Source organism: Helianthus annuus, chromosome 6 (genome assembly GCF_002127325.2).
Source record: "Helianthus annuus cultivar XRQ/B chromosome 6, HanXRQr2.0-SUNRISE, whole genome shotgun sequence".
In the NCBI taxonomy this organism is placed as follows: Eukaryota; Viridiplantae; Streptophyta; class Magnoliopsida; order Asterales; family Asteraceae; genus Helianthus; species Helianthus annuus.
The window spans coordinates 127,747,594-127,771,163 of NC_035438.2; the positions used below are offsets into that span (position 1 = coordinate 127,747,594).

The window sequence follows — 23,570 nt, forward strand, 5'->3', positions numbered from 1 at the left end:
TTTTTTTGTACATCTCTAATCATAAGTCTTTTTAGCTTACCCAGGTGCAAAACCGCAATCTTTTATCACTTCAAGTCTTTGGCATGAAGGGACTTGTTTATTGAGTAATTCTCCAAATGTCTAGCATTAGATACTCTTCGGATGTGCACTAACAACCGAAAATGAGAGTCGGTCCCTTATACAGTGATGAGTAAAAAACCTGATAAGCATATTACTGGCGGAAATCAGCACCTTCGAAATTCGAGTAAAAAAAACATCTGTAAAGTCCTTTCAGGTAATAAGAACTTATGAGCATAATTAAGTATTAATACCTCTTGTAGCTCTTGTTTAGCATTCTCGAGGCCGCCAATGTCTTCCCATCTTATATTGGGCACTTCTACAGACCACAATTGTCTCATGAAGTGTAGAGGGATTGCAAAGCTAACAACATGAAATAAACAACAATTATATAAATTAGTATTCAAGGAAACAGAACAAAAGTTAAAAACTATTAACTGACCTGGATTGAAGATAACATACATACAGCATCAACAGTGTAGTCATATTTATGAAAGTGGTTATGGTCTGTTTACACAGCAGAGACCTGGTCTTAAGAAACCCTAGAGTAGCGTTTATCTCCACTGGTGGCAGCTGTCTTCGTCTCCTCATAACACCACCACAACCTTGATCTCGAGTCTGAGAGGTTGTCACTAAGCGAAGTACAAACAAAGCACATCAAATCTCCGGTTAGTAAACAAGATATGGAAAATTTAAATAAGGTCATAAGTAAACCAAAATAATGCTTTTAGCAGGTGCTGGATCGTGTCCGTGACCCTAAACAGTCAGTAAAGGCAGTTCATCTTCATTTACTAAGGCGGAATCAAATTAAACAAAGTCACACAGCTTGTATCCTTTTAACTTTCTTTCTATTCCTGATTCTGAGACTTTACACGTGTTTCTGAACAAATTTTGGCAGCACCTCGTCTCCTAAACAATGACTTAATTCCGCTCCAACTGTTACAAATGACAACATAACACACCTATATATACTAGTCTGGTTCCGCTTGAAACCTTCCCAAGTGAAACCTCTAATTCCGCATCAACTGGTTCAAGCGGAACCTCACATATATATTCAAGCGGAATACCTATGTGAGTTCGAGCGAAATAACAAATGAACTGATTTCGCTTGAAATGACATCTTGTCATTTAAAGCGGAATTACATGATATAACCCACTTTCTTGATTTCTAACCCTAATCAACCTATCTAGACCTAAGACTCGATTAAGACGTAGTAAACAGACATTCAGTGCACCAACAGACTCCCCCTTGGATGTTAACGAAGTCTTCGGCGTCGAGTCTTCAGTCTTGGTCTCTATCCATCTTTGTCTTCTGATGTAAAAACTCTCTCTTCACAAATTCACGATCTCATCGTATCTCTATTTTCAATCTCCCGTTTGACTGTTGATCCAGAATTCTGACTCCCCCTTTCATAGACTCCCCCTCTAGGAATACTGGGACTTGAATTCTGGTTCAAACTTTAATGTTTTGGTGCCATGGGGAATTTGAAATCCACAACCTGTTTCTCAAACATATAACATTACAATCTACTGACTTTCAACAATAAATCACAATATCTATCAGTTTTAGAAATCCACTCAAGTATTCAGGTCCAAGTTAATGACCCTGATTACTCAATTAATCTACCAAGTCCAACTTAATGACCTTGGTTGATTTCAGACAAATCAAACTGATTTAGTTCAAGAAATTTTCAAACATTTAGAAAATAACAAGTTTCAAATTAATGAACTTGCTTTTGACTTTTCATTACTCAGATTTTATCAAGATAAGCTCTCCTCATTCTCTAGTCCAGAAACTTCCTGCATCTGCTTTCAACTTCGAGATTCAGACAATTAACTTTCTACTCTGGTTTGTCGGAAAATAAAGCAGAAATGAAAAATCTTTTTGGATTTTTAATAATGTTTCTAAACTAGAAATGAAATAAGAAACTTAAATGCAACATGTAAACTATTTACAAACATATTTTTGGTGAGCGTGTTAGGGAATTATATCAGTTATCAGACAAGTCACTAGTACCGTTAAGCTTTAATTTCATACTCAGAATTAAACAATTCACGTAGATTGTCGATATACTGGTCCAATTAAATTCTCACACAACCTTCAATCTGTTCAGGATACGATTTAGGTGAATTAAGAACATAAACTCATTCATGTGTCCCACCTCTTGAATATACTCCCGTATCCAGAATCCCAATATTCAGTCATACAGGTGATTATACCACAGATGATATCTGTAAGGGGTTAGATGCGAGGGCCGTGAGAGCTCAGGTCGATACTTCCGTATACGCAGAGAGATAACGGCTTCGTCTTTTCGATGTGTCCCCTTTAGAGGATCTTTTTTACAACAGCAATGACTATCAATTTTATTGTTTCATCAATTTGCTGAGGGCGATGCTATGTTTCAAGCAATGCAGAAAGTATTATTCGGGGACTAGGTCAGAACTTCCATTCAGCAGAAGTCCCGGAATAATACCCCAGATATCACTGAGTATAAAGACCTAATATTTCAGAAAGAGGGATCTTTCAAACGAGATTTCAGGGGCTACCTATATATCCAAGTAGTGTTCCCCACGAAATAAGTAAGTTTAAATTTTAGGTTTATATCCCGAACAAACCTACTAAATGTGTAAAAACCTATCGACACATCATCAGTGAGACTGTTTAACGCTTTAAAGTTTACAAATCTTTAGCGTACAGTAGCTGTCAAACCGATGTACTATCATTTTCCCTTTTTTACACAAGCTCTTTTTCAGCTTTCTATTGTTTTTGTATTTTTGAAATTTTCTCATGTTTTTGGATTTTTGAATTTTTTACTGTTTTTGTGTTTTCTGAAAATATTTACTTCCCCTAAATACCAAAACAAGTAAAAAATAGACAAACCATTGCAGATTCTTTCTCATCATCATCCACAATAGTACCTTCATTAACGCCAATAATGCCATCCGACACCGAGAGAAGCTTCATACCATTTAGTTTTAAAAGAAATTTAAAACGCGTTTTGTCAAAAGCTTTGGTATGTAAATCAGCTTTCTGATTGTCAGTGTGGATTTTCTCAATTCGAATCAACTTCTTCTCGAAGCAATCTCGGATGAAGTGATGTCGAATTTCTATATGTTTAGTTTTAGCGTGATGTACTGGATTTTTCGTTATATTTATTGCGTCCTCATTGTCAACAAATAGAGGTGTGTTAAGAAACTGCAAACCGTAATCACGCATCTGTTGTTGTATCCACAGGATCTGAGAGCAGCAACTGCTAGCAGAAACGTACTCCGCTTCACATGTGGATAGCGCCACAGAAGTTTGCTTCTTACACTGCCAGGTGACCAGGCGAGGTCCAAAGAACTGGCATCCTGCTGTTGTTGATTTTCCATTGACTTTGCAGCATCCGAAATCCGAGTCGGAATACCCTTCGAGCGTAAAGTCGCCTTTTCTAGGATACCACAACCCCAATGTTGGAGTTCCTTTCAGGTAGTGTAATATCCACTTCACAATAACCATATGCGAAGCTCTCGGGTTAGATTGAAATCTTGCTGCGAGGCACGTTGGGTACATGATATCAGGTCTTGAAGCAGTTAAGTACATCAACGAACCAATCATGGAACGATAAAGTGTCTCGTCTACCCTGTCTCCAGTGAGATTTGGGTGTATCCCATGATTCGTTGCTAGTGGAGTTGACGCTGGAGTAGAACCTGACATTCCAAATTTCTCTAGAATATCATGAACGTACTTCGTCTGGTGAATGAAAATTCCCTCAGGTAATTGATCAACTTGTAATCCTAAAAAGAATTTCATCTCCCCCATCGATGACATTTCGAATTTCTGCTTCATAACTGATTCAAAATCTTTGCACAATTTCTCATTCGTAGACCCAAATGTTATGTCGTCTACATAAATCTGAACTATCCGAAGATGTCCATCGACCTGTTTGGTGAAGAGAGTGGCATCCACTTTCCCTCGGATAAAGCTGTTGGCTAGTAGGTGTTGAGACAAAGTCTCGTACCAAGCTCTCGGGGCCTGGTGTAAACCATACAGCGCTTTGTCCAGCAAATAAACCTTCTTTTTGTGGATTGGATCGGTAAAGCCCGGCGGCTGTCCGACATAAACCTCCTCTTTAACCTTCCCATAGAGAAACGCCGATTTTACATCTGGCTGATATACTTTGAAGTTTTTCCACGATGCAAACGCCAAGAAGATTCTGATTGCTTCTAGTCGAGCCACAGGAGCGTACACTTCAGTAAATTCAATCCCCTCCTGCTGACTAAAGCCCTGGACAACGAGTCGAGCCTTGTTTCGCACAACTACTCCTCGATCATCTCAATTACACTTAAATACCCATTTTGTGTTGATCTTCCTTTGACCTTCAGGTAAATCTACCAGCTTCCACACTCCCAATTTCTCAAACTGACTCAATTCTTCTTGCATAGCATTGACCCAAGAATCTTCAGTAAGCGCCTCTTTGTAAGCTCGCGGTTCGATCTGCGAAATAAAACAACTCAATGAAAATTCAGTTTGTAAAGGTGCTACTGTAGAATAAAAACATGTAAGTCCTTGGTCAATTTGACATCTAGTGCGAACGCCTAATTGTAGTTCTCCTATGATCAACTCCTCTGGATGGTATGAAAGAGTTCGTGGCATCACTTCGCCTGGAACATCTACATCGCCTTCCAGATTAGTAACATTCTGATTTGCACCCTGTTCACTAATAGGATCTGTTTGACTTGAAAGCTGAATTTGCTCCCCCTCAGAATCTGAATCACTATGATCAAATACAGGCATGTTCTCAGATTCTTGATTATCATTCGTAACCATCTGATTATCTTGAGCAACTTCATCTTGTTGGACATCATCATGTTCACTAGCATTGCTTGGACCTGCTTCATTATCGTTCGAAGTCTGTCGTGGTCGCATTGAATACTCGGCTGGGAACCTTTCCTGCAATGACTCATATTCTCGCAAAATATCCAACTCATCAAAGAAATTTTCTTCTTCTTCTGGTTCTTCCATAATGTCAAACGAATCCCACAACTTATCGTAATGATAACGCCATGAATCTCCAGGATTCTGCGGCGGCATTGTATAACCTTGACATTCAACATTTGGAGCTTCAATAATCCGCTTTTCACTTGGAACGAAGACACGTCGTAATGGACTTGCATAACCAATGAATATTCCCTCAACACTCTTCGGACCAAACTTTCCAAAAGGCTCTAGAACTGTACAAGGTGACCCAAACGGTTCAAGATACTTCAGATTCGGTTTGCGGTTATTGATCAACTCAAAGCATGCGGCGGAAACTGCTTCTGCCCAAAAATTTATCGGTAGCTTTGAATCAGCAAGCATTGTTCTAGCCATTTCGATTAGCGTCTTGTTTTTGCGTTCTGCGACTCCATTCTGCTGCGGAGTGTACGGAGCACTAAACTCATGCAATATACCTCTTTCATCACAAAATTCTTCCATCTTGTTGTTCTTGAACTCAGTACCATTATCACTTCTAATTCTTTTGATACGCCTTTGGTACAAATTTTCAATCTTTTTGAACAACGCCATCAAACTGTCATACGTTTCATCTTTCGTCTTCAAGAATGAAACCCACGAAAATCTGGAATAATCATCAGTAACCACAAGACAATAGCGATCTCCTGTAATACTTTTGACATTCACAAGACCAAACAAATCCATGTGAATTCTCTCTAGAGGTCTTGAGACTGAATTGACTTGCTTTTTAGAGTGTGACTTTTTCTTCTGCTTAACTTTGATGCAGCTAATGCACTCCCCTTCCAGATGAAAACCTTTTACATGAACTCCAGTAACCAAATCATTGTGCACCAAGTGATTCATTTTTCTAAGATGTATATGACCCATCTTGCGGTGCCACAATCTTTATTTTTTCTCCGTTGCTCTAGACACAAAACAATGAGCCTGACCCGTGGTTGTAGTAGCTACACTCATGTCCAACACGTACAGATCATTAACTCTTGGTGCCCTCATGATAATCCATTCCTCAGGAACAACAAATCTTGGCTTCAAGATCAAACATTCTTTGTCAGCGAAGTGAGTGGTATACATCCTGTCACAGATCTGCGAGATACTCAGCAGATTGTTCTCCAGCTCGGCAATGTAATTAACTCTTTCAAACGTCACAATCCCATTGGATAATGTTCCTTCACCAATAATCCTACGACCTTGATTACCCGCGAATCCCACATAACCTCCATTGAAATTTCTAACATCATACAACAATGCAGTTTTCCCTGTCATGTGTCGAGAAGCTCCACTATCCATAATCCATCGTGAAACTAATCTCGGAAGATCCTGCACATATCACAAACTGATTTAAAAACACATTTCAATAAAGATGCCGATTCATGCTTCACGATCAAGGAAGCTCCGGCAAGTCAGGTTTTTCAAACGAAGAATATATCCACCCAAGCCTGACCAGCCTTGGGTAAAACCTTGTTAACTTTAACTTTTCCATTTTGTTTCTTAGAATTTTTAGCTTGAAGTGGTGGAAAAATTGCATCATCCACAATTAGAACTGAATTCACCACCTCTTTTACTTGTGGAGTTGAAGTTTGTTTCTCTATTTTAGGCTTCTAAATTTGTTGAGGTGATGCAACCCGTTTGTAAAACTTGTCATTTTTAGTTACCACATTCTTTACAGGTTTTGTTTTGACTTTGATATTTTCATTTTTCTAAATCTTTTTCTCAACAAACAATGGAGCTTTTCCCTTAGGATCAACTTTCTTCTTTTGAACCTTCACGACTTTCTCTTTTTGAATCTGTTGGTGCACTACATCTGTTGATTTCGTCTTAGATCGAGTCTTTCATTGTAATGTATAGATTAGGGCGTGTTTTACGAGAAAACTGGAGAGTTTATGTGTTTTAGATAGGAGGTCCGCTTATACGGACATAGGAGATCCGCTTTTGTGTCAGGTCCGCTTTTACGGACATAGTAGGTCCGCTTTTATGGCAGGTCCGCTTATACGGACATGTCCGTATAAGGGGACCTACTCACCTATATATACCACAAAAGGGGACCTCATTTGTAACCTTCTGGATTCCATACCGAGGTGCTGCCGGTGTGAGAACTGAATGTAAACGTTGTCAAATTAATCAGAAAAGAGATTTAAGAGAATATCTAGCTGTTTTTACATCAGGTACTTGTTTTCCGCACCTGTATCTGATCAAACTCCTCTGATTGACTCGTTCGGCTCAGAATCCGATCCTACAATTGGTATCAGAGCTTCAGGAGGAGGAGTTCTATTGAAATTTGCTGGATTTCATCACATATTCTTACTTCTACACCTTCTTTCTTCGTCAAAGCGAGATTTTACGGTCGAAATTCGCTCAAAATTTCACAGATTGTGTGTTACAGTACATTGTCAAATCCTTGAAAATTTGAGGCTGAAATTCAAAGTAAAAGTGGGTCAAAACGTGTTCCGAATAAGGTCCGCTTTTACGGCATCATCACAGGTTCGCTCCAAAGTGTTTTAGGTTCGCTCCAATTTGAAGGTCCGCTCCAAATTCTTGTTAGATCTGCTCGAAACATTATAGGTCCGCTCAAAAACACTATTTGATAGTCACCAGGTTCGCTTTTAGCGACAAATCTCATAGAACCGCTTTTCTGACAACAAGTTTAGGTCCGCTCAAAAACACTATTTGATAGTCACCAGGTTCGCTTTTAGTGACAAATCTCATAGAACCGCTTTTCTGACAACAAGTTTAGGTCCGCTCAAAAGACAAAATAATGATCCGCTTGTAAGGCCCAATCATTAAGTTTTAAAAGAAAAACAAACAACTATAGTAAATCATTGTTATCGGTTATAATTGAGGTCCAATAATATTTTGTTTTAATGGAAGGAGTGGTCAAATAAGCATGTAAACGATTTAATAGTTGTCGGCCATTGAAAATTACACTTGTCGGCTGTGGTAAATCACATGTAGATGTGATTGGAATTAATATTGTCGGCCAAGGTTCAGGTAAAAGAAATGTCAGCCTAGTAAATATTTGGTCCAATCACAATCTTCTATACACTATCCACTTAAACAATATTGGCCCAATCATATGATGTCTTAGTGGAATTAAATGGTTCAATGACCATTATTTGGAATAATTCAGCGATTAGTATGTGAATGATAAATTGAAAGATAAAATTGTGAGAATTTTCATGTGAATATTCTGAATATTAAAGGAGTGTTGGTCACCGATTTACTAGGTATAAACGGTCCAGTCATATTATTTGGATTACAAATTGTTGTCGGCACTTGGGTAAAGGATTTGGTTGTGTTGGTTCAAGCCCAGTTACAGCCCAAGTTCAAAGCATATCAGTTCACAAGAGGCGGTTCAGTCTATTTGTATTCAAACTTGTTCCAGTTTGTTTAGTGTGTTCAGGTCGCTTGAAAAGATTCGATTCATTTGATAGAAATCAGTTCGCTTGGAAGTTAGTTTCAGTTTGTATAATTTGGAGTTCACAAGTTGTCAAAAGTTCATCACGTCGTTTGAAAGTCCATCAGTTCGTCCGTAGTGAATCTGTTCATTTGATTTTGATCCGTGTCAAAGAAGTTCTCACAGTTTGCCAAGATTAAATTTCAGTCCGCACAGAATATTCACCGATTCGAGTATCAGTTCGTTTCTGTTAATTGATAAGTTTTTAAACTGATCATTTTTATTTGTTTGTGTTACGTCAGGTGATACAGGTGTGAAACATGGATACCGAGTTCTACAACGCATTTGCAACACCGTCTACTCCAGCCGTGATTGCTCAGGCCATGAATTTAGAGAACGAGACGGGAACCACCCAAAAGCCCCCGAGATTGATGAGTATCGAAGAATACTACGGGTGGAAAGATCGATTCGAGAACTGGGTTCAGGCAAATCATCTTAGATCATGGGAATGTATCTTGAAGAAGTATGTGTTACCGAGAACGGAGGTGAATGTTATTAAACAGATATCCGAATTCACAGATCAAGAACGTGCAATGTACAGAGCGGAGAAAATGATGATCAGTTTATTACAACAAGCAATTAAAGAAGATATATTCATTCTGTTAGAGCACGACAAAACTGCTAAGTCGATATGGGATGCTCTTAAAGTCAAATTCGAGGGAAGTGAGAGTATGATTAAAAGCAAAAAGGCATTGCTTAAGAAAGAGTTTGATCTTTTTAGCAGCTTACCAGGAGAGGATACTAAGAAGCTGATTGAGAGATACTGTCACTTAGTGCGATCATTGACAATGATTGGTGTTGATAAAAGTCGTGAAGAGTATGTGGATAAGTTGGCTGATGCGTTACCTCGGAAGGAGTGGGGAACGTATTTGATGATATTGAAAAACACGGGTGTTTATGACGGACTGACAATTGGACAATTTATCGAAAAATTAGAGGCTCAAAATCTGGAACAACAAAAGATCACCAGGATGAATAGTCCGAGTGGTCAACAAGATGTGAAAATGTACTACATGGGTAGCATTTCAGCCACTGAGTCTGAGAAAAGTCCAAAAATTCAGACGGCATTCAGTGCTGGTGATTCATCTGACAAAGCTGATCAGGGTTCAAACATTAGTAGCAGCGGGTTTTCATCATTTCCGAGTGTAAATCATAAAGAGACAAACACAAGTTTTCAGTCTCAGAGTACAAAAACAGGAAATGGATATGTGATTCAATGCAATATAGCCCTCAACCTTCCAGAAGGTCAAAGCTTCTCTGAAGACACTGCAAAAGACCATATGGCACTTCTGGGTTCTGTTCTGTTATCCTATGAAGGTCTGGTTGCTGGTCGGATCGGAAATCCTATGCTCACCAAAGAGGATTACGATCAAATAGACGCCGAAGAGATGGAACTCATGGATATCAAATGGTGTCTTGCAAGTGTTCTTCGACGTGCTGAGAAGTTCAAAACCATCACCGGGAGAAATGACTTTGTTGATGCTCATGTATCTACTTTAGGTTTTGATAAATCTAAAGTTACTTGTTTTCGGTGCAAGGAGAAAGGACATTTCAAGCGGGAGTGCAAGGGAAGAGAAGCTAGCGGAGCACAGAATCCATTTGGGAAAGATGATTACTACCGTAAAGCTATCTATCAACAAGTTGGTCAATCTCAAGAACCACAGACGGCTCATGGGAGGAAGTTTGAAGACCCCAAAAGAGCATGTTTGGTAGATTTCAGCTGGAGTGATTACATATCATCTGAAGGCAAAGCAGCACGCATAATCGATCAAGATGATGAGAAACTACCAGAAGGTTTTAGTTGGGATATGTTTGTGGATGAGAAGGGAGAGTTTAAAGCTTTCATTGCCAAGATCGTACGAGAGCCAGATCTGTTTGCTACTTGGATGAAATCGATTGGGGTGAATGTGTCTAGTGAGGATGAAAAGTCTGTTGCGTCTGATGGAAACTCAGAAAGTACAGATGAACTTTCAGAAAGATCTGGAGAAATTTCAGAGGGTTCAGATGAGAGTTTATCGAGTTCTGATGGGAGTATACAGAATGAAGTTATTTCAGAAAAGGAAGTTGTATTTGATCAAACACCGTCTGATTCTGGTGTATCAGATGCTGATTCTGAAAAATCTGTAGAGTTTGATCAATCACCGGTTGACAAAAGCAGTGATGATGAAGAAGAAAAATATGTAAATGTTGCTGAATCTCATCTTTCTCCTAAAAGTTTTCATGTTTATTTTGCAGATCGCATGAATAAACTAAAGGAAAAAGGAGCTGATATAGAACAACAAGAGAAGTGTGAAGGTGATGTTCAAAATGTTGAAAATGTTGCTGAAAAGGTTACCGAAGTGGAGAAAGAAGAAGAAAAGGTGACTGTAGCTGAAAAGGTGATAGAAGTTGTGAAAACAATAGAGGTTGAGAAGATTGTTGAAGTCGTCAAGCCTTGTGAGAAGTGTTTGGAAGCTTGCAAGGAATGTGCAGCAAAAGACGACATTATAGCTGAGTAAGAGAAGAAGAAGGAGCAGTTACTGTTCAACCTCAATTATGTGAAAGAATCATACGATGTTTTGAACAAAACAGTAACTGGTCTCCAAACTACAAACTCAGAAAGAGAACAGGCACTGACAATGATGAATGCAACTTTGATGTCAAAACAAAAAGCGATCAATTTCTACATTGAAGAGAGTGCCAAATGGAAGCAAGAGTTGGAAACTGAAAAGATCAAAAATGAGAGAATTAGGCAGTAATTGTTAAGCTATTCTACTTCTGATTATCTCATTGATCATGTTTACCCAACTGTTGCAGGATTGGAAGCTTTTCAAGACGAGAAGCCAAAGAAGAAGAAAGACTGTGGTAAGAAATCGACTGTTAACTATAACAAGTGTCCGCCTCCAATTTGGGATGGGTATTCTCCTAGGAAACCAAATGAGGAGCAACTTGAGAAAGCAGTCAATATAAAGTTAAAAACCGACACAACTGACGTTTTACCAGACAACATCGATGTCACGTTTACCTCGTCCGATACCGATCATGAGTCTGAGTTAATTAAAAAGGTGGTCGATCAGGTGTTGGATAATGATGAGGAGTCCGAGTCGAAATCTGAGTCTGGAGGGTCAAAGTCGTCAGTCAACAGTCAAAATTCGTCGGTTAAACGGTCTTATAGTATAGAATTTTTGCTATCAAAGTCAAATTTGAATGATGAAACATTCGAAGTCGTTTATACTTTGAATGGTTCTGACAAATTATATTATAACAAAAAGTTTCCAATAAGAAGTGTTCGTTTTGATATGATCAAAAAGGTTTTCAAAATGACAGAAATCAATATTTCTGAAATAAAAGATTTAAATCTTACTGAAAAACCTAAAAAGTACACTTCAAGAGTTCAACAACGTCTAAACAAGAAAAAGGGTTACAATTCTGGTTCTGGTTTTCAAAAGAAACCTAACCAAAATCGTAGCTATAAAAAGAAAGGTTTAGGTTTTGTTTCATCAGAAAACTATAAAAATAATAAAAATTCTAAAACAAAAACAAAATTTGTGTCAGGTGGAAGTTCAGATGAGGAACAGAAGAAACCATTCTGGAGACAGTCAAACCAAGAGTTTCTTGCTGAGCAAAAGAAGAATGGAACTGAAGTGTTTTATCAAAGGGAGACTCGTACCTGTTACAGATGCAATGAAACTGGTCACATTGCATGGAACTGTTCTGCAAATGCAAAAACAAAACAGGGAGTTTCTCAGAAACTAAAAGAAAAAGTTGTTGATGTTGAACCACCAACCGATAGACTTAAATGTTTTGAAAATTCTAAATATGAGGTTGGTGAGTGTTCGGAAAAGAATTTTTACAAAAAGAAAGAAAAAGACAACCAAGTGTGGGTTGCTAAAAAGAATGATGTGAATGTCGGCGATGAATCTGGTTCCACAAAGCCAGAAGAACCACAAGTTGAGAAGAAAATATTAGTGAATGATGAAGAGTTTCCGTCACTAAAATTTGAGGAAGTTAAGAAGAAAATTGGAAAAACTGAGATTTCAAATTAGTTTTACAAAGAAAAAGATGATTTTGATGTCGAGAAAACATTCAACAGGAATGTTAAAAAGATTTTTGGAAAGATGTTGAGTGGGAGAGCAAAGGGGGTCAAAGATTTTTACGCCACGAAAAATGCTACCTACAACCCTACTGCTCAAGAATTGAAATCCATCAAGTCTGAGAAGACTTGGATGGATGTATGCTTTCCATAATAGTCTTAGAACTATGCCGGAGATCCCAAGTTTATATCGTGGATCAGGAATCGGCATCATTCTAGTGTTTGAAAAGTTTGTTTGAAAGATTTTGAATAGTGTTTGAATGTTTACAGGTGAAAGGACTACGCCGGAGCTTCCAGGTTGGTAATTGAGAAGCAGGAATCGGCATCTTTTTGAATAATTCGACGAGTGGTAAAGGTTTCTGTAGACGTCTCATTCCTACAGTAAAACCTACAAGGGATATTTTTTGATCTACAAGTGGTATTTGTGGTTATACATTGAAGAATTTACATTTACTAGTGGTACAGTGATTCTGAACTGCAAATGATAAATCAGGGACATTAAGTTGTACTTGATTTATTATTCATATGAGATTGATAAACAAGATGATGAACCATATCCCCATGCTTCATAAGTGGTAAACTTAAAAGTGGTAAACACAAACTCATTTTCCGGAAAAATCATTTCGATTAAAACAAACTTAAGTGTTTTGAGATCTAAATGAGAAAATGGTTTGTTGAAAGGGGGAGTTCAGATTGTTTATGCCTAGTGAATGGCGATTTGATGTGATTCGATGTCAGTTGTCAAGTTTTTGTACAGTTTGTTTTACTTTTCATGTTTCTAGTGGGTCAAGAGTCTAGAAGTTTTCAAATTTTCTTTAAAATGTGTTTGTATTTTAGGGGGAGTAGAAAATTTCAGCAAATCCAAAAACATTTGAAAATTTGAAAAAATTCAAAAACATGATAAAATTCAAAAATGAGTTTCGTTGTGAAAAGAGGAAATGATAGTACATCAGTGGACTATCACAGCACGCTAAAGAAATGTAATGTCAAAATGTGATAAACAATCTTACTGCGGATATGTCAGTAGGTTTTCGCACATTTAGTAAATTGAAACGAGATATAAACCTAAATTCGAACTTGCTTAATTCGTGGGTAACTATTCTTGAATATATGGGTAACCCCCCGAAATCTTGTTTGAAAGGTCCCGTATTCTGAGATACTAGGTCTTTATACTCAGTGATATCTGGGGTATTATCCCGGGACTTCTCCTGTATGGAAGTACTGACCTAGTCCCCGGATAATACTTTCTGCAAATGCTAGAAAAAGCGCAGCCCTCAGCAAATCGATGAAACAATAAAATTGATAGTCATTGCTGTTGTAAAAAAGATCCTCTAAAGGGGACCCACCAAAAGTCGAGCCGTCATCTCTCTGCTGAACGGAAGTTCTGACCTGAGCTCTCACGGTTTCGCATCTACCCCTTTACAGATATCAGCTGTGGTATACTCACCTGTAAGACTGAATATTTGGGATCTGGATACGGGTGTATATTCAAGTAGTGGGACACACGGATAAGTTTAAGTTCTTAAGACATTAATATCGTATCTCGGATCAATTGAACTTTGTGTGAAAATTTCAGTGGACCGATATACTGACAATCTAGGTGAATTGTTTTGAACTGAAAATGCAATCAAGCTTAACGGTGTTAGTGACATGTCTCATAAACTGATATGATCCTCTTACACGAACTCACAAAAATATTGTCTGTAAATATTTTCTTTACTGCATTTCAGGTTTCTTTATTTCAAAATCCAAAAAGATTTTCAGTGTGTTTTAGCATAAATTTTTGAAAAAATCAAAAAGATTTTCGACAACTGATGTTGAATAGCTGATTTTCAAAATTCCGAGTGCTAAACATGATGAGCAATATTTGAGGGGGAGTGTTTGTGTGAAATTAAATGTTTTCATAATCTAACCTTTCAAGTGGTTCATCAAAATCTGTGTTTGTTTTGAAGGAGAGTCTGAATTGGTGCAGGGTTATATGTTTGAAATATATATGTGAAAAAATTTACTTTGAGGAAGAGCTTTTGTAGGATAAGATGAGAAGCTGTTAGACGGAAAGCCAGACAACGATCCTGAAGATGTTACTGAAGAACAAAGGAATGCCAGTAAATCGAGAGGGGGAGTCTGAAGATAGAGAGAAAGAAAAGCCCAGAGACTGATCAAGACTGTAGATGTGAAGATACGACATTGTTGTGACTCGATAGTCGACTCCATCAACATCTGAGGGGGAGTTTGTTGCTGCACTACATCTGTTGATTTCGTCTTAGATCGAGTCTTTCATTGTAATGTATAGATTAGGGCGTGTTTTACGAGAAAACTGGAGAGTTTATGTGTTTTAGATAGGAGGTCCGCTTATACGGACATAGGAGATCCGCTTTTGTGTCAGGTCCGCTTTTACGGACATAGTAGGTCCGCTTTTATGGCAGGTCCGCTTATACGGACATGTTCGTATAAGGGGACCTACTCACCTATATATACCATAAAAGAGGACCTCATTTGTAACCTTCTGGATTCCATACCGAGGTGCTGCCGGTGTGAGAACTGAATGTAAACGTTGTCAAATTAATCAGAAAAGAGATTTAAGAGAATATCTAGCTGTTTTTACATCAGGTACTTGTTTTCCGTACCTGTATCTGATCAAACTCCTCTGATTGACTCGTTCGGTTCAGAATCCGATCCTACAGAATCTTCACAACTTCAATCTTAGGCTTCAAGTTAGTACACTTTCGTGCAATATGTTCAACTTGATTGCATTTGAAGCATGTTCGAGTGTCAACTACTCAACTTGTGCCTTTAGACTAAGACTGTGAAGCTTTCTTCTCAAAGAACTCTTCATTTGATTTCGAAAAAAATATTTTTCTCTTCATCAGAAAATGAACTTGAACTATTCACAAACACTTTCTTCTCAACAAACTTCTTGTTTTGAACATTCTTCTTTTGATATCTCTTACCACCCTGATAACCACCCGACCAATTGTTTCGATTGTTTTTATAAAAACGTGGTGGAACAACAGGCTTCTTGTAATAAGCTTTATCTTTTCCAAAATTCATTTGCCTTTTTGTTTGTTTTAAACTTTTTACTTCAGACAGATCGATTTCAACCATTTTGAACACATTTGTCAATTTTGAAACATTTACATTCTCTAGAGGAAACTCAGAATCCGAATACAACTTATCCAATCCCGACATCTTGTACATGACAAGAGCAGGTTCATCATTTAAGTTGTTTTTGGACTTTTGTTTCGGAATGTATTTGTCCAAGAAACATTCATTTTCCTCAGTAGTGTCACTGTCCGTTTTTAGAACATTCTCAACAACACTTTTTACCACTTCAGTTTGAACACTATCGTCATCGGAAGATGTAAAGGTGACATCAATCGTGTCCGGAAGTTTCACTTCATTCTCATTTTCAAGATCAACCAACCCAGATTGCTTTTTTGAATAATTATCTAGAACTGGTGGTGGAACTTGATGATAACCCACCCCGGTTCCATCTGAAAAGACATCTTTGCCAGCTTTGTTTTTTGCCTATGGGTTTTGGAACAATGTGTTGCAAAACAAAGCTTGTGGAGTTGTAACTTTTTAGCTTCAACTGGATTCGCTCATTTTCAATTTCAGCTTCTTGAAATTTAAGTTTCAACTTTGCGATTTCATCCAGTTGTTGATTGATTAATTCTTCTTTTAACCGAAGCACTGTCGTCAGATGAACATTTTCCTTATATGTCTTACCGTTTCTTTCATCATTATCTTTAACCGTGCTTTTAAGCTTCTCAAATTTTTCAGTGATCTGACGATTTTCAAGAACCAACCTTTCATTTTCTTTCCTAACCTTTTCTTGGTCAATTTTATCATTTTCAATTTTGTTAGTTAATTCTTTTAATCTGTCATTTGAAGCTTTCAACATTTTATCATGGTCAAGGATCTGATCCTCAACGCTTCTGACTCTTGCAGTCAGATCATTAACTTTCTTACCGTTGAGATAGGTGACTGTACTACAAACTTTGCATTCTTTGATGCAATTTTTGCAGTCAACATCACCATTGACTTTCTTACCTGACTCGGTCGATGACGCGTTTGAACTGACCTGGCTTTTAGACTCAGAAACGGATTTAGAGTCTACCTCAAGTGCCTTAGCAGCCAGCACCTTGTCAGCCATCTTTCCCATGTTTTCAGCATTCAACTCCTGTGTCGTGTCAATGATTCCATCATCAATCTTCTTTAGCTTTTCTTCTTTTTCTTTCTCTTTCTCTTTCTCTTTCTCTTCTTTCTCTTCTCCGTTTCCCCACCATTTCCTTTGCCAATACTCATCTTCTTCAGCCATTTCTTTAATTATGGTTTCCATATCAAGAGTATTATGGTCAATGGCAATGTTTTCATCGGGTCAAGATAACATTCCCTGTCTGGATCCCATCTCCTCGCTCTTTTTGCTTCAACATAGATACCAGATATTCTGATCATTCTATTCTGAGCTATCATCTTTCTGTAAGCATACTTCTGTTCTTCATTTCTGTTGTCTTTAAAAGGAACAGGTTCAGCAGATCTTGCCATGAAAGCATATCCAACCGCATCCTCCTTAGGTAACAACTCGCTCCAGTCGAAACCTTCATCGTCGTGAATTACTGCAAGAGCTCTAGATTTCTCTTTGTTATCCTCAAGCTGCTTCATTCTCGGCGGCTCCGATTTTTTCTGATGATAAATCGCTTTCTTGTAGTAGTCTTCTCTGAACGGGTTCTCAGACTCATCAGCATAAGCATTCCGGCATTCACGCATAAAGTGACCTTTCTGTTTACACTTGAAGCATGTCACTTTAGACTTATCAAAGCCCAACTTGGTAGATGGTCCACCAATTGACTTCCTTCCAGTTATCTCCATGAAACGCTGTGCTCGACGAACTGCATGGCCGTACACCACCTTATGTCGATTAATTCCATTTCCTCAGGATCAATCTGATCGTAATCTTCCTTCGTTAGGTTGGTGTTGCCTATCTTCCCTGCTACAAGGCTTTCATATGATTCTAACACAGACGCTAAGAAAACCATTTGTTGCTTTGCCGACTCCTCGCTGAAATTTTGAGCGTTCTTTAATTCTACAGCGATGTTGCATTGAAATAAGTTCTTTGCATCAGACTGGCTTGAATGTGACGAAGAACCACTGTGAAATCCACTGCTTTGACTTTCTTTGTTTGAAGTATTGGAATTCTCAGCAGAAAAAGCTGTCTTGTGAGATGTATTCTTTGGCATCATGCTTTTTGGATAATACAAATCCAAGTTCTGCTGCTAAGATGAGTGATTGACTTTGTGTGTTTTCCTTAACTCCAGCTCGTGACTCTCTAGTCTCTCAATCAGCAAATCTACAGTCAACACTTCTGGCGGCTTGATAGTATTCTTCAACATCAACGCATAATATTGCCAATCCATCTCATCTGGCAATGAATCAAACAATTTGTCGATTAGCTCATCTTGAGAATAGAAAATTTCATGTCTCGCCAGCTCCAGCTTCAGGTGCCCAAACTTCTCAATCATTTTAGAAACTGATTCATTCTTTAAACAACCAAATAAATCAAACTCTTTTCTTAGAAGTTTCTTTTTGTTTTTCACTATTTCTGCACTTCCCAAACATTTATTTTTCAGCTTTTTCCATAGATCTGTAGCATTGGTGTATTTAATCAAAGATATTATATCTTCTCGGACAGACTGAAACAGCAACGCGATGCACTTTTGCTCGGCGACAAATGCTTCTATTTCTTCAGTTGTTGTCAAGCTTTCACCAGTTTTGCCTCCATCAGCATATCCATTCTTTAGACTCCTCCAGCTAGGATAAGCAAACGCCTTCAGCCATTCTTCAAACTTCTTTGCCCACCGACTGTACTCTTCGATAGCCATCAGCTTCGGGGGTTTGTTATAAGTTCCGAAAGCACTTTCAACTCCCAAGGCATCCGATAAGCTTTTCTTCACATTTGGCGTGTTCTCATTGGTGTTGCTAGAAGAAGTATCATCTCCAGAATTTCCAGCAAAGGCATACATGTCACTAAACGGATTCATGAATAGATCATCCATCTTGCACGTGCCTGAAAAATCAGCAAACACTTAGAAAAATTTTTAAGTTTTGAAAAACAGAGGTTTCAAGCGAAATCACTTGAAGCGGAATCACTTCAAGCGAAACCAGACAGTTCTTTTCAAGCGAGATCAAACAATTCAAGCGAGATTTCTTATTTCGCTTGAACTTTCAAGCGAAATAAGAATTTAAGCGGAATATCAGACACTCTTTCAAGCGGAATATGTATATAATCTGATTTCGCTTGAAAATACACAAGTATTTCAAGCGGAATCAAACTTTCGAGCGAAATCAACCGTATATTTCAAGTGGAATAAGAGTTTTGAAGGGGTTTCGCTTGAACTTTTCAAGCGGAATCTGATGACGTCATGTTTTTCGAACCAATTTTCAAGCAAAATCTCAAATTTTTTTATGAATTTGATTGATTTTAGGTCCAATTTTCTCAGGGATTAGTTAACACTATGGTACGCTTGATATATGTCAATTTCAGGTCATTTTCACCGCTGAAACATGTTCAAATCAGAAAAGAATGAGTAGAAGAGTGAAAATCCGATGATTTGAAGCTGTAATGGTATGAACTCCTCGTCCTGAGCTCTGATACCACTTGCTGGATCGTGTTCGTGACCCTAAACAGTCAGTAAAGGCAGTTCATCTTCATTTACTAAGGCGGAATCAAAGTAAACAAAGTCACACAGCTTGTATCCTTTTAACTTTCTTTCTATTCCTGATTCTGAGACTTTACACGTGTTTCTGAACAAATTTTGGCAGCACCTCGTCTCCTAAACAATGACCTAATTCCGCTCCAACTGTTACAAATGACAACACAACACACCTATATATACTAGTCTGATTCCGCTTGAAACCTTCCCAAGTGAAACCTCTGATTCTGCTTCAACTGGTTCAAGCAGAACCTCACATATACATTCAAGTGGAATACCTATGTGAGTTCGAGCGAAATAACAAATGAACTGATTTCGCTTGAAATGACATCTTGTCATTTAAAGCGGAATTACATGATATATCCCACTTTCTTGATTTCTAACCCTAATCAACCTATCTAGACCTAAGACTCGATTAAGACGTAGTAAACAGACATTCAGTGCACCAACAGCAGGAACCCGCGCGATGCAGCGGTGATGGGTTTTGGGTCGGAACGGGTTAAAATAAATTTAACACTATCTCCATCAATAAATTGTAACAGTGTAATTACCAGATACATTACAGGTTCAATATCACAAACTGTTAGATTAGAAAATTTACAAACCCTATACAATAATCGAATAGAATTTGCCACACATGAAATTGAAGAGGAGTTTGTTCTATACTTATATTAATAACACAGAATCACAAATCGTCACTTCGTTTCTAAAATAGGTGTACTATTCACCATACTAATAAAAACCTAGCGAAAACTTCTAGTTCATCAATTCATATAATACTCGAACCAACACCTTTTAGTAATGGCAAACAAACAAAAAGCTAATCAGATCAGAAAACAGTATTAGATGAACCAAAACTGATCGTGATTTATGACACATACGAAGATATAAGAATATAACAATCCCTAAGAAATTCAACTGATGCCGATTAACTACAACAAGAGTTCACAACACATAAAATTGAAGATGCTATTTGTTCTATAACTCTTATAATAACACAGAATCACAGATCGTCATCTCGTTTTTCAATTATGTTTGCTATTCACTGTACTCATGAAAACCTAGCAGAAGCTTCAACTTCACCATTTCATACAGTTCTCAGGTCAACTTCCCGTAAAAACAAAATCACAATGAATTACACTAAATTAGACCAGAAAATAGTATAAAAAGAATCAAAACTAATCGCGGTTCATTACAAATACAAAGATATAAGAAACTAACAGTACCTAGCAAAACAATCCACTGATGACAATTAACCACAACCAGAGTCCACGACAACTAAAATTGAAGATGTAGTTTCTTCTATACTTCTATCCATAACACAGAAGCACAGATCGTCAATCGTCATTTGACTCATTTCGTTACTCAACTAAGTTTACTATTTACCGTACTAACAAAAACCTAGCAAAAGCTTCAAGTTCATCATTTCATACTAATGAAAACCTAGCAAAATCATCAACTTCTAGTAATGAAAAACGAACAAAATCACAACTAATTATATAAATTAGATCATAAAATGGTATAAAATGAATCTAAGTGAAAAGGCATTTGACCCATATCTTTTTAATCAAAAAAGCATCCGACACTTATCTTTTTAATCGAAAAAGCATTTGACCCGCTTCTTTTTAATCGAAAAAGCATTCGACCCACTTATTTTTAAGCGAAAAGGCATTCGACCTGTTTCTTTTTAAGCAAGAAAGCATTCGACCTGCTTCTTAAGCGAAAAAAGCATCCGACCCGTTTCTTTTCAAGCAAAAAAGGTTTCTACCCGCTTCTTTTTAAGCAAAAAGGGTTTCTACCCGCTTCTTTTTAAGCGCTAAAGCATTCGACCCGTTTCTTTTTAAGTGAAAAAGCTTTCGACCTGCTTCTTTTTAAGTGAAAAAGCTTTCAACCTGCTTCTTTTTAAGTGAAAAAGCTTTCGACCCGCTTCTTTTTAACTACATTACTACATAATTCATAAGATATATAAAATACATAAATAAACTACTAAATGACGAGCTGAGCCAGTTGACTCGTAACCCATCAAAATTTGCTACTAACTCTTAACGCTTTCTTTGTAGCGGACAACTTTGGTCACTCACTATTACTGCCTTCTTCAGAGCTGCAGCCATTGCAACTTTGACCGTAGCTTCAGATGCTGTTCTAGAGGCTGCAACTATCTCCTCTAGTGAAGTTGTGAAGGATCCTCACTACACAAAGAAAGAAATCCGATTCAGAAAGAAAGACATTAAATTCATCCATAGAACTTTTAAAAGAATAATAATTTATAATTTCCCTCTTTTAGACTCCAAATCAATCATATATTCGTTCTGTAAATTAAGTTAGCAAATATCATGTTTTTAAACCTAACATGTTGCAAAGACATTCAAATATCATAGAACCAATCATTCAGTATTCATCACTTTTTTTGAACTTCAACATGTCCATTCATACAAAAGATTAACGATTTAAAATATTAACTAAACTCACTTTTTTTGAACTTCACATTCTCTGTTGCATAACATTTCAGTTCATCATCAAATCTTTTCCTTTCAGCTTTAGCATTCCGTAGTCTTTCGGCAAGAGCATTTTTCTCCTTTGTTATCCTCTGCAACAACCACACACATACATTCACCAGTGTACTTGATTCAAGCCCAAGGGGAGCATAAAAATTATACAAATTACAAATAAGAAATATCCCCAACGAACCCTAATGGCATGTAGCCGCCGAAACCCTAGAACTCGCCGCTGCCATCATCATGCGATTTAGTAGGAAAGTATTATAACAGATCTGCAAACAAAACCAAATATTATAACAGATCTGCTAGAAAAAAGTAACAGATCTGAATCTATTTCACAGATCCAGTAGAAATAACATACTGAGAAGTTGAACCCAGTAGATCTGATGTCGGAATCGCCAGAGAAAGAAACCCTAAAATTTCACAGATCTAAGTCAAATAACACACAAAAAATGCCGATAAGGTTAAAAAGACGGTACCTGAGAAGTGAAATCATCGGTGAAATCGTCGGTAAAATCCGTCGATCTAGTGAAATCGCCGGTGAAATCCGTCGATCTAGTGAAATTCACAGATCTAAGTCAAATAACAAGCAAGAAAATGCCGATAAGGTTAAAAAGATGGTACCTGAGAAGTGAAATCATTGGTGAAATCCGTCGATCTAGTGAAATCCGACGCCATGAGACACCGCCGTATGGTGAGAGAGAGGGAAGAAGAAGAATGGGGGCGGATGTGAATGAAATGAATTTAGGGTTTAGAAAGGAGTGAAAGAAAGTTTATATTGGATCCATAAGAGTAAAACGGGTCAAAGAGATCCGGTTAGGATCCAAGAGCTGCACCGCGTGTTGAAGAAATTTTCAACACATCCATGCTTAAATGCTTGTACAATGGGCTTCAAATGGTTGTACAATGGCAAATGACCATTCTTTCCCTTCCTATATGCTTATTAAAGTAGTATATATATATATATATATATATATATATATTACAAGCTGCAACTGGAAGTTAAAATACACTACTAGTTATGCATCAGTAAGTATTAGGTTATCTATTTTAATTGTTTTTTTTCAAACTACACGCATTTATATATATATATATATATATATATATATATATATATATATTATTACTAGGGGTTCATCTAGTATTGCATATTTCGCTCGTCGTACTTCCACACGAGCTTTTCCCCTATTTGTCTTATCATTTCTCCTTCATCCACTAACTACTCACCAAATGTGCGGAGTTCCTGCACGTTTTCTGTACTCATGGGTGGTGGTGGTGCGGGTATTGGGTTAGGGTACTGTGGTATCGGTTCTCCATATGGGTACGGGTTGTCTAGTATTTCCTGAACATACTGGTTGTTATCCCAATATGGATCTAGAGGGTTAAGGTTGGTGTATTGGGCTATAGGGTTTGGTATGGGATCCTCCTGTGGGTAAAGTTCTCGATAATCCCTATGTTCATCCTCCCATGGATCATAAGCTAGAGGATTGGGTGCTAGGATTCTAGGGATTTCGTTTGGGTCAAAAGCGGGTATGGGAATTTGGTCTCCTTGATTAGGTTCTATTTCCATTGGTTGGGTTGGGAATAGTGGTAGTGGTTGTGGTGCCAGTATCTGGTCTAGGTTTGGGTCTGCTGCAGTGGTGGCTAGTATGTGAAAGTTGGCTGATCGCCTATTGACTATGTCTTGGGTCTGGGCGTTCATCTCCCTATTAGCTGCTACTAAAGCCCTTTGTTGCTGTAACTTTCTCATTCGCTTCCTACGCTCATGTGCTCCCCGACTGAA

At 37.8% G+C, this 23,570-nt stretch overlaps 1 long non-coding RNA gene across 1 annotated transcript; it reads right to left on the bottom strand.

The window, feature by feature from the left end:
* Nucleotides 1–20,479: 20,479 nt before the first annotated feature.
* Nucleotides 20,480–22,337, bottom strand: LOC110891923. The gene is made up of 5 exons (XR_002565669.2): nt 22,149–22,337; nt 21,978–22,059; nt 21,759–21,876; nt 21,371–21,478; nt 20,480–20,599 (listed from the first exon to the last, which is right to left on the bottom strand). It is a non-coding gene; the product is annotated as an uncharacterized LOC110891923 (long non-coding RNA).
* Nucleotides 22,338–23,570: the final 1,233 nt, after the last annotated feature.